The following is a 15,250-nucleotide window of genomic DNA, read 5'->3' on the forward strand; positions in this document are numbered from 1 at the left end:
AGGGATGTTACCATGAGGCCATTGGTTATTTTAAAACGGTTACAGAGTACAATGGCTGTGATGGGAGAAAACTGAGGACGGATCAACAACATTGTAGTGACTCTACAATAATGACCTAAATGACAGTGAGAAGAACACAAATATACTAAATAAAACTATTCCAAAACATGCAACAAGGCGCTAAAGTAATACTGCAAAAAAAACATGGCAAAGGAATACACTTTTGGGGCCTAAATTCTAATCCCTATGTTTGGGGGAAATCCAACAAAACACATCACCGAGTAACTGCGTCCTTATTTTCAAGCATGGTGGAAATACTATGGCAAGACTTGAAAATTGCTGTCCGGCCTTGATCCCCAACATCTTGACAGAGCTTGAAGAATTTTGAAAAGAATAATAGGCAAATATTGCACAATTCAGGTGTGCAAGGCCCTTAAACCGTGTTCCGTGAAGTGACTCAATCATATTTATTTGCATATCCGATTTTAATCTGTTCTTTTTCCTGCGGTCTGAAAAGCCAAAAAACATGGAATCGGCCATTTCAAGTCACATTTTAAACCACCTTCGTAGGTAGTTTGAAGTCCGATACAAATCTGATTCCTGACCATGTCTGTTCAGTCCAATCTGATTTATTTACCCTCAAGTGGTTTTTAGACTGATATTTCGCTTATCTTGTTGCTTGCTAGCTACTCTGACAGTTTGACAAGCACATGAGGGAGCTAACTAGCTTGGTAATTGTTTACAAACAAATTAGTGAATGTGCCAGAAAGCTAAACAGCTACCCTGCTAGCTAGTTGACTGCTGTGTCTGCTGTCTGAACCTACACATCTGATTTGGTCACTTGTAACTTGCTGTTTGGACAGTCAGTACAGTAGTCCAAAACTGATTTGAGCATTAAGGCCTACAGTGTGAACAAGGCTTTAGACTTACACAAGCAGACTCACAGCTGTAATTGCTGCCAAAGGTGTTTCTAACATGTATGGACTCAGGGAACTGAATACTTATGCAACAACTATATGTTTTAAAATGTTTATTAATAAAAAATATGATTTCTTTCTTCCGCTTTGACAGAGTATTTTGTGTAGATTGTTGACAAAAAATGAATTGCAATACTTTGTAGCACATTAAAATGTGAAGAAATCCAAGAGGTCTGAATACTTTTGCAAGGCACTGTACATTCTTTTGATGTTCTGTGTGCATTAGCTTGACACTTTTGTTTCAATGTCAGTTGGTGTTTTAACCTAACGTAGCACCCGTAAAAAAATGTGTGAGTGGGGTCGGAAGAAACCGGAAGTATTTGGTTTTCAGGCTTCGGCTTTTCTCTGCTTTTCCCCTGAAAACAGGATGCTTCTGGTTTCTGACGACAAGGCTGAGGGTGGTGATGTTTGAATGGATGGTTAGCCCCATCTCTATCAGCCTTAGATAAGGACTACAGTTAAACAACTGTACTGTACTACTGGCAAAGCAAATGTCATAGCATGGGTCATGGGACGTGACATATTCATGATAGGTCAATGGTTTTCACATAGTCTTCAACATTGCCTGGGGGAATAACCTGGGGAAGAAAGCAATGCAAACCTTTGTAAACATTGTCTTGGGATCTTTTGCTTCAATTGAAATTGTAACCTTTTTGGACACATGGAGCGTAGTCACATACAGTACATGTTCCTTATGATGGATTCATAGCATTTTTTATCTGTCCATAATGACTTGCTTATTTTGAGGAGAGCTGCACTGTTGTCTGTTCTTTCCTGTGAATGTTTTAATGTGGCCTGAATGGATGGTGATGGTTAACGCACTCTAGAATGTGAAGGATCGATTGGACAGGCTTAGGGTTTGGCGTGGATGAGGACCTCTGCATACAAGGGTAATGCAATGTAACCGGTACTTTCTGTTTTTTATCATTGTAGTATTTCAACTAGTAGGCTAGATTGATTGATTATTAAAAAAAAACATTACATTAATTTAAATACATGAACTTAAGACTTCAAATGTTTTTTGTTGTTTTTATAAGACTTGGAATTTATGATTTCCCATCTTGAATTTTTTGGGGGTTGTTATTGAAAAGGTCAGGGTGCTATGAGATGTAGCTGTGACCTAGGGGGGCTTACTCTAAACTACTGGTTAATTATTTCCTGAACACATTTTGATGATTGACCATAAAAGCTTATGACCTCTTGGTATTGTAACCTGAGGAAAAGATGATGTTATCTTAATCCAGTAGGAAGTATTGGTTTACCTCAAGGAGTCAGTGAGAAGTGAGGTCTGTTACAGTAAATGTGTAAAAGAGAACAATGTTTCAACATCTTCTCCATAAGTGGTCTCTTAGCCTATGTTGTTCAATTGAAGCTAGTGTGGTAATGTGTGATGTGATATATTTTCATTCCCGTGTGAAACACACACAGCCACGTGGGGGAACTCCCCCCTGAGCTCTCATTACAACACTTCCTACTCCCAAGCCGTCCAGATCAGTGTGTGTGTGTGTGATAACGTGGGCATCTCCATGCCTCTTTTCAGTAATGTAACTAAGCTGAGAAAAAGGATTAGCAGGCTACATGCGCAACCCTCAGTCAACCTTCCCACTGCTGGGGAAACTAACCAGTCACTACAGGCTTTCATTGTGAATGTCAGGAAAGGGTTAATTAATGAAACGGCTTACTGTAGTAGTGGAACAGAACAGACGTATTAATGTGATGTGTGTGATGTTACATCCCACTCGATCTAATCCTAAAGGTTATAAATTGGTGGGTCGAGTTATTTTGTCCTTTATTTTAGGTCATGTCTCAGGTGCTCAAAGTCTGAATTCCTCCCTCTTCTTTAAGGTTGACCTAAAAATATTTTTTCATTTTAGATATTGAAGATATAGTAGCTTAATAATTTATTACATATCGCAGATTACTATTCCGATTCTCTATCCTGTCACCCTGTTGCTCTACTCATTCTCAGGCCTTAAACGTAATGGAAATTAAATATGACACAAGTATTGTGCAAGAGACCACAATAGAAAGATACATTGACAGATTCGGTGTACAATTGACATCACATTGACATAAACAGATTGTAATTTTGTGGAGAGCAAGCAGTGCTCGTCCATATTTGTCTGTTTTGTTTCACTGTATCTTGTGGCTTCAATTTACCATGAAAGCAAATATGGCACACACATCCTTGTGACGTTGTAAAAAAATATATATATATTATATCACACCATTCAGAATCCACCACAGTAAATCCATTAATTGCCCAAAACAACTGACATTGGTCACCCCCATGATAAATCATCTAAATCCGATTATAGAAATGTTATCATAATTTTTGTAAGGAGGTTATACAGTGTTCAAGAATGAACATATCACCTCCTACTTGCGGCAAGGGTTTCCTAATAACTCAACACTACTACAATTTATTTTGTCACCACCGTGGGTGTCAAGAATGAAGACGACAACCACAGATTATTTTTAAAGAAAAAAGTGTTCCACAGGAAGTCATTTGTTGAACCTGAAGTCACACAAGTTAAATCTTTACTACATGTGAAACCTCTAGTTCCAGTAGTAAAAGGGGGAATTGAATGTTTAAAAGTCCACAGTCTAAAAATGCATCCCCATCAGTGTGTGCTGGCATTAAATGTATTTTTTACAAATCTACTACTGCATTCTGATTGTTTCACTCCACTGAATAGGCCACTGATATTTATAGTAGCCTAGCAGGAGGTCTCCATCAATCATGTTTCTAAATGACACATGATTGTCCTTGGTTGCAACACTCACTATTGAGTTCCAAGCTTGGTCAGACCTCTCAGTATCAAAATGACTTAACCCATGTTTGAGAAGTGGGCAAGACACCCACAACTAATTTCCATACAATATCTGAAAACTAAAATGCTTCAAGTGCAAATCCACCCATTATCTCCACCCCCTCAGCAGGCCTCTGTGTTATACTACAAACCATGTGATTTCAAAGAATTTGTGGCAACTTTTTTTATGCACCTCACTGATTGCATGAATAACTCATAACCGCAGAACATATCTTTGTGGGTCAACGCCTTGAGAGTAGAAACAGAGACATTCTCAGGGGTAGTGGAACCAGACTGTAGTTAGTACTACCATTACTGTTGTGGTTCAAGTTGAAAAACATATTCTACATCAGGGATGGGCAACTGGCCCTAGGCTCAGCCGCAAATTGGTAGGCCACACAAGCTCACAGAACGGGACTGCCGAGTGCTGTCCTTGGTTGCAACACGCACTATTGAGTTCCAAACTGCCTCTGGAAGCAAGATCAGCGCAAGGACTGTTTCTTCGGAGCTTCATGAAATGGGTTTCCATGGCCAAGCAGCCGTACACAAGCCTAAGATCACCATGTGCAAGCGTCGGCTGGAGTGGTGTAAAGCTCTCCGCCATTGGACTCTGGAGCAGTGGAAACGCATTCTCTGGAGTGATGAATAACGCTGCACCATCTGGCAGTCCGACAGACGAATCTGGGTTTGACGCATGCCAGGAGAACGCTACCTGCCCCAATGCATAGTGCCAACTGTAAAGTTTGGAGGAGGAATAATGGTCTGTGGCTATTTTTCATAATTCGGGCTAGGCCCCTTCCAGTGAATGCTACAGCATACAATGACATTCTAGATGTCTGTTTCAGCATGACAATGCCCCCCTGCACAAAGCAAGGTCCATACAGCAATGGTTTGTCGAGATCGGTGTGGAAGAACTACACTGGCCTGCACAGAGCCCTGACCTCAACCCCATCGAACACCTTTGGGATGAATTAGAATGCAACCCCTCGAGCCAGGCCTAATCGCCCAATATCAGTGCCCGGCCTGCAAACTGCAAACAAACTGCAAAATCCTCTCCTCCGCACCATGGCAAAATGTGTAGAATTGGAGCAAACTTGCTTTAAAACTGCAACATTTTATCTACGCCCCATGGTAAAATGTGTAGAATTGCACAAAATTAACTCCGAAAAATGTTTCATTGCACGCAATGTTGGGGGGTGTATGGATGTGGGTACGCTGCAGCGAGCAAATGCGTCCCCTCACACTTGCACACAGTCACAAACACAAACAGAGCCACTTGCTGCCTCTACCTCTCTGGTGAACAAACGCACAAAAGTGTAGCGTCCAACTCCAGCAGTGCATTCAGAAAGTATTCAGTACCCTTGACTTTTTTCACATTTTGTTACATTATAGTGTTTTTTTCCCTCATCAATCTACACACGCCATAATGATAAAACAAAAACAGGCTTTTAGAAATGTTTGCAAATAAAAAATGTCATAAAATAAAACTGATTATAACATTTACATAAGTATTCAGACCCTTTACTCAGTACTTTGTTGAAGCATCTTTGGCAGTGATTACAGCCTCGAGTCTTCTTGGGTATGATGCTACAAGCTTGGCACACCTGTATTTGGGGAGTTTCTCCCAGTCTTCTCTGCAGATCCTTTTGAGCTCTGTCATGTTTGATGGGGAGTGTTGCTGCACAGCTATATTCAGTTATCGCCAGAGATGTTTGATCGGGTTCAAATCCGGGCTCTGGCTGGGACACTCAAGGACATTCAGAGACTTTTCTCGAAGCCACTCCTGCGTTGTCTTGGCTGTGTGTGTTGGCTGTGGGCTTAGGGTCGTTGTCCTGTTGGAAGGTGAACCTTTGAGGTCCTGAGGGTTCTGGAGCAGGTTATCATCAAAGATCTCTCTGTACTTTACTCCGTTCATCTTTTCTTCTATCCTGACTAGTGTCCCAGTCCCTGCCGCTGAAAAACCTCACCACAGCATGATGCTGCCACCACCATGCTTCAACGTAGGGATGGTGCCAGGTTTCTCCAGACGTGACACTTGGCATTCAGGCCAAAGAGTTCAATCTTGGTTTCATCAGACCAGAGAATCTTGTTTCTCATGGTCTGAGAGTCCTTTAGGTGTCTTGTGGCAAACTCGAAGCGGGCTGTCATGTGCCTTTTACTGAGGAGTGGCTTACGTCTGGCCACTCTACCATAAAAGCCTGATTGGTGGAGTGCTGCAGAGATGGCTGTTCTTCTGGAAGGTTCTCCTATCTCCACAGAGGAACTCTGTCAGAGTGACCATGGGGTTCTTGGTCACCACCTTGACCAAGGCCCTTCTCCCCCGATTGCTCAGTTTGGCCAGGTGGCCAGCTCTAGGAAGAGTGGTTCTAAACTTCTTCCATTTAAGAATGATGGAGTCCACTGTGCACTGTCAACTGTGGGACCTTATAAAGACAGGTCCTTGGGACCTTGGGGCAGCAGGTAGCCTAGTGGTTAGCAGGTAGCCTAGCAGGTAGCCTAGTGGTTAGAGCGTTGGGCCAGTAACCGAAAGGTTGCTAGATCGAATCCCTGAGCTGACAAAGTCAAAAATCTGCAGTTCTGAACAAGGCAGTTAACCCACTGTTCCTAGGCCATCATTGTATACAAGAATTTGTTCTTAACTGACTTGACTAGTTAAATAAAAATTTAAAAAAAGACAGGTGTGTGCTTTTCCAAGACATGTCCAATCAATTGAATTTACCACAGGTGGACTCCAATCAAGTTGTAGAATTATCTCAAGGATGATCAATGGAAACAGGATGCACCTGAGCTCAATTTTGAGTCTCATAGCAAAGGGTCTGAATACTTATGTAAATAAGGTATTTCTGTTTTTATATATATTTATATATTATATTATATTATATATATTTTTATATATATATATATATATATATATATACACATTTGCAAACATTTCTAAAAACCTGTTTTCGCATTGTCCTTATAGGCTTTTGTGTGTAGATTGATGAAGACAATAAGGCTGTGTAACGTAAACAAAATGTGGAAAAATCGAAGGGGTCTGAACTTTTCGAATGCACTGTACCTTCTCACGCCACAAACTCTGAGACATGAATGAGACAGGATGTTGAATGGTGCCAGATAGGATGGTGTATTACTACCACCAACAGCTGGGTGGTGAAATTACACTTAGAATTATAAACTGGGTGGTTCGAGCACCGAATGCTGATTGGCTGACAGCCGTAGTATATCAGACCGTATACCACAGGTTTGACAAAACATTTATTTTTAGAGACAGATCGAAACTTACTGGGGTGGAGTGGTGGTCCAAAGTAGAGGAGGATTATTAAACTTTTACATTTTTTGGGGGTGAGCACAGAAGGAGGGTAGTGCATAAATGCATAAATATTTGGATAGAAAATGTACAAATTACCCTCTTTCTATACGTCTATATCTGTATTGCAGAAGCAGTAGCCATCTGACAAAGATGTCTGACAAAGATATGCAGGTGTCGTAGCATGACACCTGCATATCTCTATCTCTCTGGGGCTAGGTCTAAGCTTCTCTTTCTTGGTAAATACCATATTTTTTACCTATTTGGTAAAAGACCATATTATGGCAAGAAAAAGCTCAAATAAGCAAAGAGAAATGACAGTCCACCATTACTTTAAGACATGAATTTCAGTCAATCCGGAAAATTTCAAGAACTTTAAAATGTTTGACAAAGATATGCAGGTGTCGTAGCATGACATTGACCGCTGGCTACGTCCCTTCCGTCTTCAAGAGAGCGAGAGTTGCACCCCTTCTGAAAAAACCTACACTTGATCCCTCCGATGTCAACAACTACAGACCAGTATCCCTTCTTTCTTTTCTCTCCAAAACTCTTGAACGTGCCGTCCTTGGCCAGCTCTCCTGCTATCTCTCTCAGAATGACCTTCTTGATCCTAATCAGTCAGGTTTCAAGACTGGGCATTCAACTGAGACTGCTCTTCTCTGTGTCACGGAGGCTCTCCGCACTGCTAAAGCTAACTCTCTCTCCTCTGCTCTCATCCTTCTAGACCTATCTGCTGCCTTTGATACTGTGAACCATCAGATCCTCCTCTCCACCCTCTCTGAGTTGGGCATCTCCGGCGCGGCCCACGCTTGGATTGTGTCCTACCTGACAGGTCGCTTCTACCAGTTGGCGTGGCGAGAATCTGTCTCCGCACCATGCGCTCTCACCACTGGTGTCCCCCAGGGCTCTGTTCTAGGCCCTCTCCTATTCTCGCTATACACCAAGTCACTTGGCTCTGTCATATCCTCACATGGTCTCTCCTATCATTGCTATGCAGACGACACACAATTAATCTTCTCCTTTCCCCCTTCTGATAACCAGGCGGCGAATCGCATCTCTGCATGTCTGTCAGACATATCAGTGTGGATGACGGATCACCACCTCAAGCTGAACCTCGGCAAGACGGAGCTGCTCTTCCTCCCGGGGAAGGACTGCCTGTTCCATGATCTCGCCATCACGGTTGACAACTCCCTTGTGTCCTCCTCCCAGAGTGCTAAGAACCTTGGCGTGATCCTGGACAACACCCTGTCGTTCTCCACTAACATCAAGGCGGTGACCCGATCCTGTAGGTTCATGCTCTACAACATTCGCAGAGTACGACCCTGCCTCACACAGGAAGCGGCGCAGGTCCTAATCCAGGCACTTGTCATCTCCCGTCTGGATTACTGCAACTCGCTGTTGGCTGGGCTCCCTGCCTGTGCCATTAAACCCCTACAACTCATCCAGAACGCCGCAGCCCGTCTGGTGTTCAACCTTCCCAAGTTCTCTCACGTCACCCCGCTCCTCCGCTCTCTCCACTGGCTTCCAGTTGAAGCTCGCATCCGCTACAAGACCATGGTGATTGCCTACGGAGCTGTGAAGGGAACGGCACCACCATACCTTCAGGCTCTGATCAGGCCCTACACCCAAACAAGGGCACTGCGTTCATCCACCTCTGGCCTGCTGGCCCCCCTACCTCTGAGGAAGCACAGTTCCCGCTCAGCCCAGTCAAAACTGTTCGCTGCTCTGGCACCCCAATGGTGGAACAAGCTCCCTCACGACGCCAGGACAGCGGAGTCAATCACCACCTTCCGGAGACACCTGAAACCCCACCTCTTTAAGGAATACCTAGGATAGGATAAAGTAATCCTTCTAACCCCCCCCCCTTAAAAGATTTAGATGCACTATTGTAAAGTGGTTGTTCCACTGGATATCATAAGGTGAATGCACCAATTTGTAAGTCGCTCTGGATAAGAGCGTCTGCTAAATGACTTAAATGTAAATGTAATGACATCTGCATATCGTAGCATGACACCTGCATATCTCTATCTCTCTGGGGCTAGGTCTAAGCTTCTCTTTCTTGGTAAATACCATATTTTTAACCTATTTGGTAAAAGACCATATTATGGCAAGAAAAGGCTCAAATAAGCAAAGAGAAATGACAGTCCATCATTATTTTAAGACATGAATGTCAGTCAATCTGGAACATTTCAAGAACTTTAAAAATGGCTTTATGTGCAGTTGCAAAAAACATCACGCACTATGATGAAACTGGCTCTCATTAAGATCGCCACAGGATACGAATACCCAGAGTTACCTCTGCTGCAGAGGATAAGTTCATTAGAGTTACCAGCTTCAGAAATTGCAGCCCAAATAAATGCTTCACAGAGTTCAAGTAACAGACACATCTCAACATCAACTGTTCAATTAAAATATGAACATCATACAGTGGACACCTAAGCCTATTAGGCCTTTGCATGCAATGCCCTGATACATTTAGTGTTCAAATCTTTGACAGCTGAATTGTGAGGTGGACAATTATTGTTTTAGGAAAGTAGCCTAAAAACAAAAAAAGTATAGGCTATAAAGTTTTGCATATGCTACTCATCGAAACACAAGGAGGAATTGTGTTTTCGTAATTTGTTATAGGCTGTTTTTAATGTGGATCATTTGGCCAACATCCTTCGTATATTGATTGAGCCAGGTTGGATATTCAGATACACTACTCAGACTGGCCAATAAAAAGAAAAGATTAAGATGGGCAAAAGAACACAGACACTGGACAGAGGAACTGCCTAGAAGGCCAGCATCCCGGAGTCGCTTCTTCACTGTTGACGTTGAGACTGGTGTTTTGCGGGTACTATTTAATGAAGCTTCCAGTTTCTCAACCTAGACACTCTAATGTACTTGTCCTCTTGCTCAGTTGTGCACCGGGGCCTTCCACTCCTCTTTCTATTCTGGTTAGAGCCAGTTTGCGCTGTTCTTTGAAGGGAGTAGTACACAGCGTTGTACCAGATCTTCAGTTTCTTGGCAATTTCTCGCACGGAATAGCCTTAATTTCTTAGAACAAGAATAGACTGATGAGTTTCAGAAGAAAGTGCTTTGTTTCTAGCCATTTTGAGCCTGTAATCAAACCCACAAATACTGATGCTCCAGATACTCAACTAGTCTAAAGAAGGACAGTTTTATTGCTTCTTTAATGAGCACAACAGTTTTCAGCTGTGCTAACATAATTGCAAAAGGGTTTTCTAATGATCAATTAGCCTTTTGAAATTATAAACTTGGATTAGCTAACACAACACTCCATTGGAACACATTGCTGATAATAGGCCTCTGTACCCCTATGTAGATATACCATTAAAAAAAAGAAAATCTGCCGTTTCCAGCTACAATAGTCATTTACAACATTAACAATGTCTACACTGTATTTCTGATCAATTTGATGTAATTTTAATGGACAAAAAATGTGCTTTTCTTTCAAAAACAAGGACATTTCTAAGTGACTCCAAACTTTTGAACAGTAGTGTGTATGGATGTCCATTACATTTCTCAAATGTCCAGTAAATTAAAATCTTCCCTGTCATAGGAAGATTCCCTGAAATGGCATATTGTTTTTATGAGAATTTTAGAATATTCACATGAAATTCTGTTGCCAATTTTATGGAAACATAGCAATAAACAACCCAAAGACACTGGCAAGTGCCCTAGTCCAGTGTCACTTTGATTATGCCTGCACATCATGGTTCAGCAGCAGCCCCAAACATCGAAAAAATAAGCTACCAGCCAAACAAGCTTGTCAGAACTCATACTCATCTGGAGGTTTTCGTCTCTATCTCTGTAATATGTCTGTATCTATGTAATTGTATATGTACTTTTGTAAAAAAATAGGGACATCAATGGAAATAAGTCCCCATAAGAAAGTCATATCATCTTCCTTCCCATCCTGACTGTGGTTTACATTTGCATTTCAGTAATTTAGCTGATGCACTTATCCAGAGCGAGTTAAAGGTGCAATTAGGGTTAAGTGCCTTGCTCAAGGGCACGTTGACAGATTTTTCACATTGTCGGCTCAGGGTTTCGAACCAGTGACCTTTCAGTTACTGGCCCAACTCTATAACCGCTGATGTAAGATACCCGCCTTTTAATATCCTCCCCATCTTCTATAATATAGTAGAGGTTAGGTTAGTCAGATAAATGATTGACGTGACTGAGGGGGAGTAGAGATTATTTACCTTGTCTGAAGTATTTCCCATGAGTAGTAAGAAGGCATGGCAGCACAGATAGGAGAGATATCTTCCACTGTACTTTTCTCGCTAAAACATGCTCTTCTGCACACTGTCTCTCTCTCTCTCTCTCTCTCTCACTCACACACACACACACACACACTCTCACATACATTCCTCGCTGCTGCAGACCATAGCCCGAGTCCCAGTCTGTTTGCGCCATCATGCCAACTCCTTGTCACTGATAGTGATGCCAAGTGTTTGGCTTGACAATGACAGCAATGGAGTTAGCAAGAGCACAAATCTATGACCATGCTACAGACACCGAGGCGCATTCCGTAGCCAACTCACACTGTACCACACACACTAACCCCACTACCTGTATGTCCCCCTCCGTCTAGGAGCAGTAACAGTGTGAGTCTCTCCGCTTTTATAAAAAACAGTTTTTGCTTTTTCATTATGGGGTATTATGTGTCCTATCTATCTATTTGTCTACCTATCTATCTATCGGTGCATTGTGAAAATATTTAGAACCCTTGACCTTTTCCAAATTTTGTTACGTTACAGCCTTATTTTCTTCATCAATCTACACACAATACCCCTAATGACAAAGTGAAAACAGTTATTTTTTTTAACAAATGTAGAAAAAATTTAAAACAGAAATACCTTATTTATATAAGTATTCAGACCCTTTGCATTGAGACTCGAAATGGAACTCAGCTGCATCCTGTTTCCACCGATCATCCTTGAGATGTTTCTACAACTTGATTGGAGTCCACCTGTGGTAAATTCAATTAATTGGACATGATTTGGAAAGGCACACACCTGTCTATATAAGGTCCCACAGTTGACAGTGCATGTCAGAGCAAAAATCAAGCCATGAGGTCAAAGGAATTGGCTGTAGAGTTCTGAGACAGGATTGTGTCGGGTCACAGATCTGGAGAAGGGTACCAAAACATTTCTACAGCATTGAAGGTCCCCAAGAACACAGAGGCCTCCATCATTCTGAAATGGAAGAAGTTTGGAACCATCAAGACTCTTGCTAGAGCTGGCTGCCTGGCCAAACTGAGCAATGCTTGGAGTTAACCAAAAGGCACCTGAAGGACTCTCAGACCATAAGAAACAAGATTCTCTGGTCTGATGAAACCAAGATTGAACTATTTGGCCTGAATGCCAAGCATTACATCTGGAGGAAACCTGACACCATCCCTACAGTGAAGCATGGTGGTGGCAGCATCATGCTGTGGGGATGTTTTTCAGAGGCAGTGACTGGGAGACTAGTCAGGATCAAGGGAAAGATGAACGGAACAATGTACAGAGAGATCCTTGATGAAAACCTGCTTCAGAGTGCTCAGAACCTCAGACTGGGGCGAAGGTTCACCTTCCAACAGGACAACGACCCTTAGCACACACCCAAGACAACACAGGAGTGGTCTCTGAATGTCCTTGAGTGGCCCAGACTTGAACCCGATCGAACATATCTGGAGAGACCTGAAAATTGCTGTGCAGCGACACTCTCCATCCAAAAAACTCCCAAAATACAGGCGTGCCAAGCTTATAGCGTCATACCTAAGAAGACTCCAGGCTGTAATCGCTGTCAAAGGTGCTTCAACAAAGTACTGCATAAAGGGTATGAATACTTTTGTAAATGTAATGTTTCCATTTTATAAAAAACTGTTTTTGCTTTGTCCTTATGGGGTATTATGTACACTGCTCAAAAAAATAAAGGGAACACTTAAACAACACAATGTAACTCCAAGTCAATCACACTTCTGTGAAATCAAACTGTCCACTTAGGAAGCAACACTGATTGACAATAAATTTCACATGCTGTTGTGCAAATGGAATAGACAACAGGTGGAAATTATAGGCAATTAGCAAGACACCCCCAATAAAGGAGTGGTTCTGCAGGTGGGGACCACAGACCACTTCTCAGTTCCTATGCTTCCTGGCTGATGTTTTGGTCACTTTTGAATGCTGGCGGTGCTTTCACTCTAGTGGTAGCATGAGACGGAGTCTACAACCCACACAAGTGGCTCAGGTAGTGCAGCTCATCCAGGATGGCACATCAATGCGAGCTGTGGCAAGAAGGTTTGCTGTGTCTGTCAGCGTAGTGTCCAGAGCATGGAGGCGCTACCAGGAGACAGGCCAGTACATCAGGAGACGTGGAGGAGGCCATAGGAGGGCAACAACCCAGCAGCAGGACCGCTACCTCCGCCTTTGTGCAAGGAGGAGCAGAAGAAGCACTGCCAGAGCCCTGCAAAATGACCTCCAGCAGGCCACAAATGTGCATGTGTCTGCTCAAATGGTCAGAAACAGACTCCATGAGGGTGGTATGAGGGCCCGACGTCCACAGGTGGGGGTTGTCCTTACAGCCCAACACCGTGCAGGATGTTTGGCATTTGCCAAAGAACACCAAGATTGGCAAATTCGCCACTGGCGCCCTGTTCTCTTCACAGATGAAAGCAGGTTCACACTAAGCACATGTGACAGACGTGACAGAGTCTGGAGACGCCGTGGAGAATGTTCTGCTGCCTGCAGCATCCTCCAGCATGATCGGAGGATGTTGCTAGACAATGCTAGACCTCATGTGGCTGGAGTGTGTCAGCAGTTCCTGCAAGAGGAAGGCATTGATGCTATGGACTGGCCTGCCCGTTTTCCAGACCTGAATCCAATTGAGCACATCTGGGACATCATGTCTCGCTCCATCCACCACAGACTGTCCAGGAGTTGGCGGATGCTTTAGTCCAGGTCTGGGAAGAGATCCCTCAGGAGACCATCCACCACCTCATCAGGAGCATGCCCAGGCGTTGTAGGGAGGTCATACAGGCACGTGGAGGCTACACACACTACTGAGCCTCATTTGGACTTGTTTTAAGGACATTACATCAAAGTTGGATCAGCCTGTAGTGTGGTTTTCCACTTTAATTTTGAGTGTGACTCCAAATCCAGACCTCCATGGGTTTATAAATTGGATTTCCATTGATTATTTTTGTTGTCAGCACATTCAACTATGTAAAGAAAAAAGTATTTATTGAGATTATTTCTTTCATTCAGATCTAGGATGTGTTGTTTAAGTGTTCCCTTTATTTTTTTTGAGCAGTATATATATCTATCTATATATCACTATATCTGGGGTGGCAGGTAGCCTAGTGGTTAGAGCGTTGGGCCAGTAACCGAACGGTTGGTGGATCAAATCCCCGAGCTGACAAGGTAAAAATCTGTTGTTCTGCCCCTGAACAAGGCAGTTAACCCACTGTTCCTAGGCCATCATTGTAAATAAGAATTTGTTCTTAACTGACTTGCCTAGTTAAATTAAAAAAATCTTTTTTTTTTCTTCTATCGCTAAGGGTCAGGAGACTGAAAAAGATATAACATTATTGGCAGTTATTACATTATGGACTAGTCATGAATGGGCCTAAGATTGTCTACTGCTGTTTAGGGCTGGGACTTCAAGGGACTTCACGATGCAATATTATCACGATACTTATGTTCCGATACGATATGTATTGTGATTCAATATGTATTGTGATTCAGTAGTGATTTTATTGTGATTTGATGTTCTAAACATATTGCACACCATATGTGTGCTGCAGAGGGACAAGAGAACCATGAGCAAACAAGTGCTGAAAACATTTTGGCTCACTATTTAAAAAGATGGAGAACATGCTATGAAGGAAAAATACAGGAGTTTTGGTGCAGGTAAAGCTAACTACTGCAAAAAATAATAGTGCAATATTGTCAAAATGATATATCGTCTAAAATAATATCCCGATATGTAACTGTCTATTTTTTTCCACCATCACTAATTCTATTTTAAGTATGTCCAGTCTTCAGTCTTTTACATCTTGTTTAACTGGTGGTATTCTTCTAAGATACCGCCTTTCTCAACAATATCTTCATCTTAGGTACGGTAGTCCTCCACTCTCAGATGTGCGAGATATAAAT

The sequence above is a fragment of the Salmo salar genome, chromosome ssa06, assembly GCF_905237065.1.
Source record: "Salmo salar chromosome ssa06, Ssal_v3.1, whole genome shotgun sequence".
Classification (NCBI taxonomy): domain Eukaryota; kingdom Metazoa; phylum Chordata; class Actinopteri; order Salmoniformes; family Salmonidae; genus Salmo; species Salmo salar.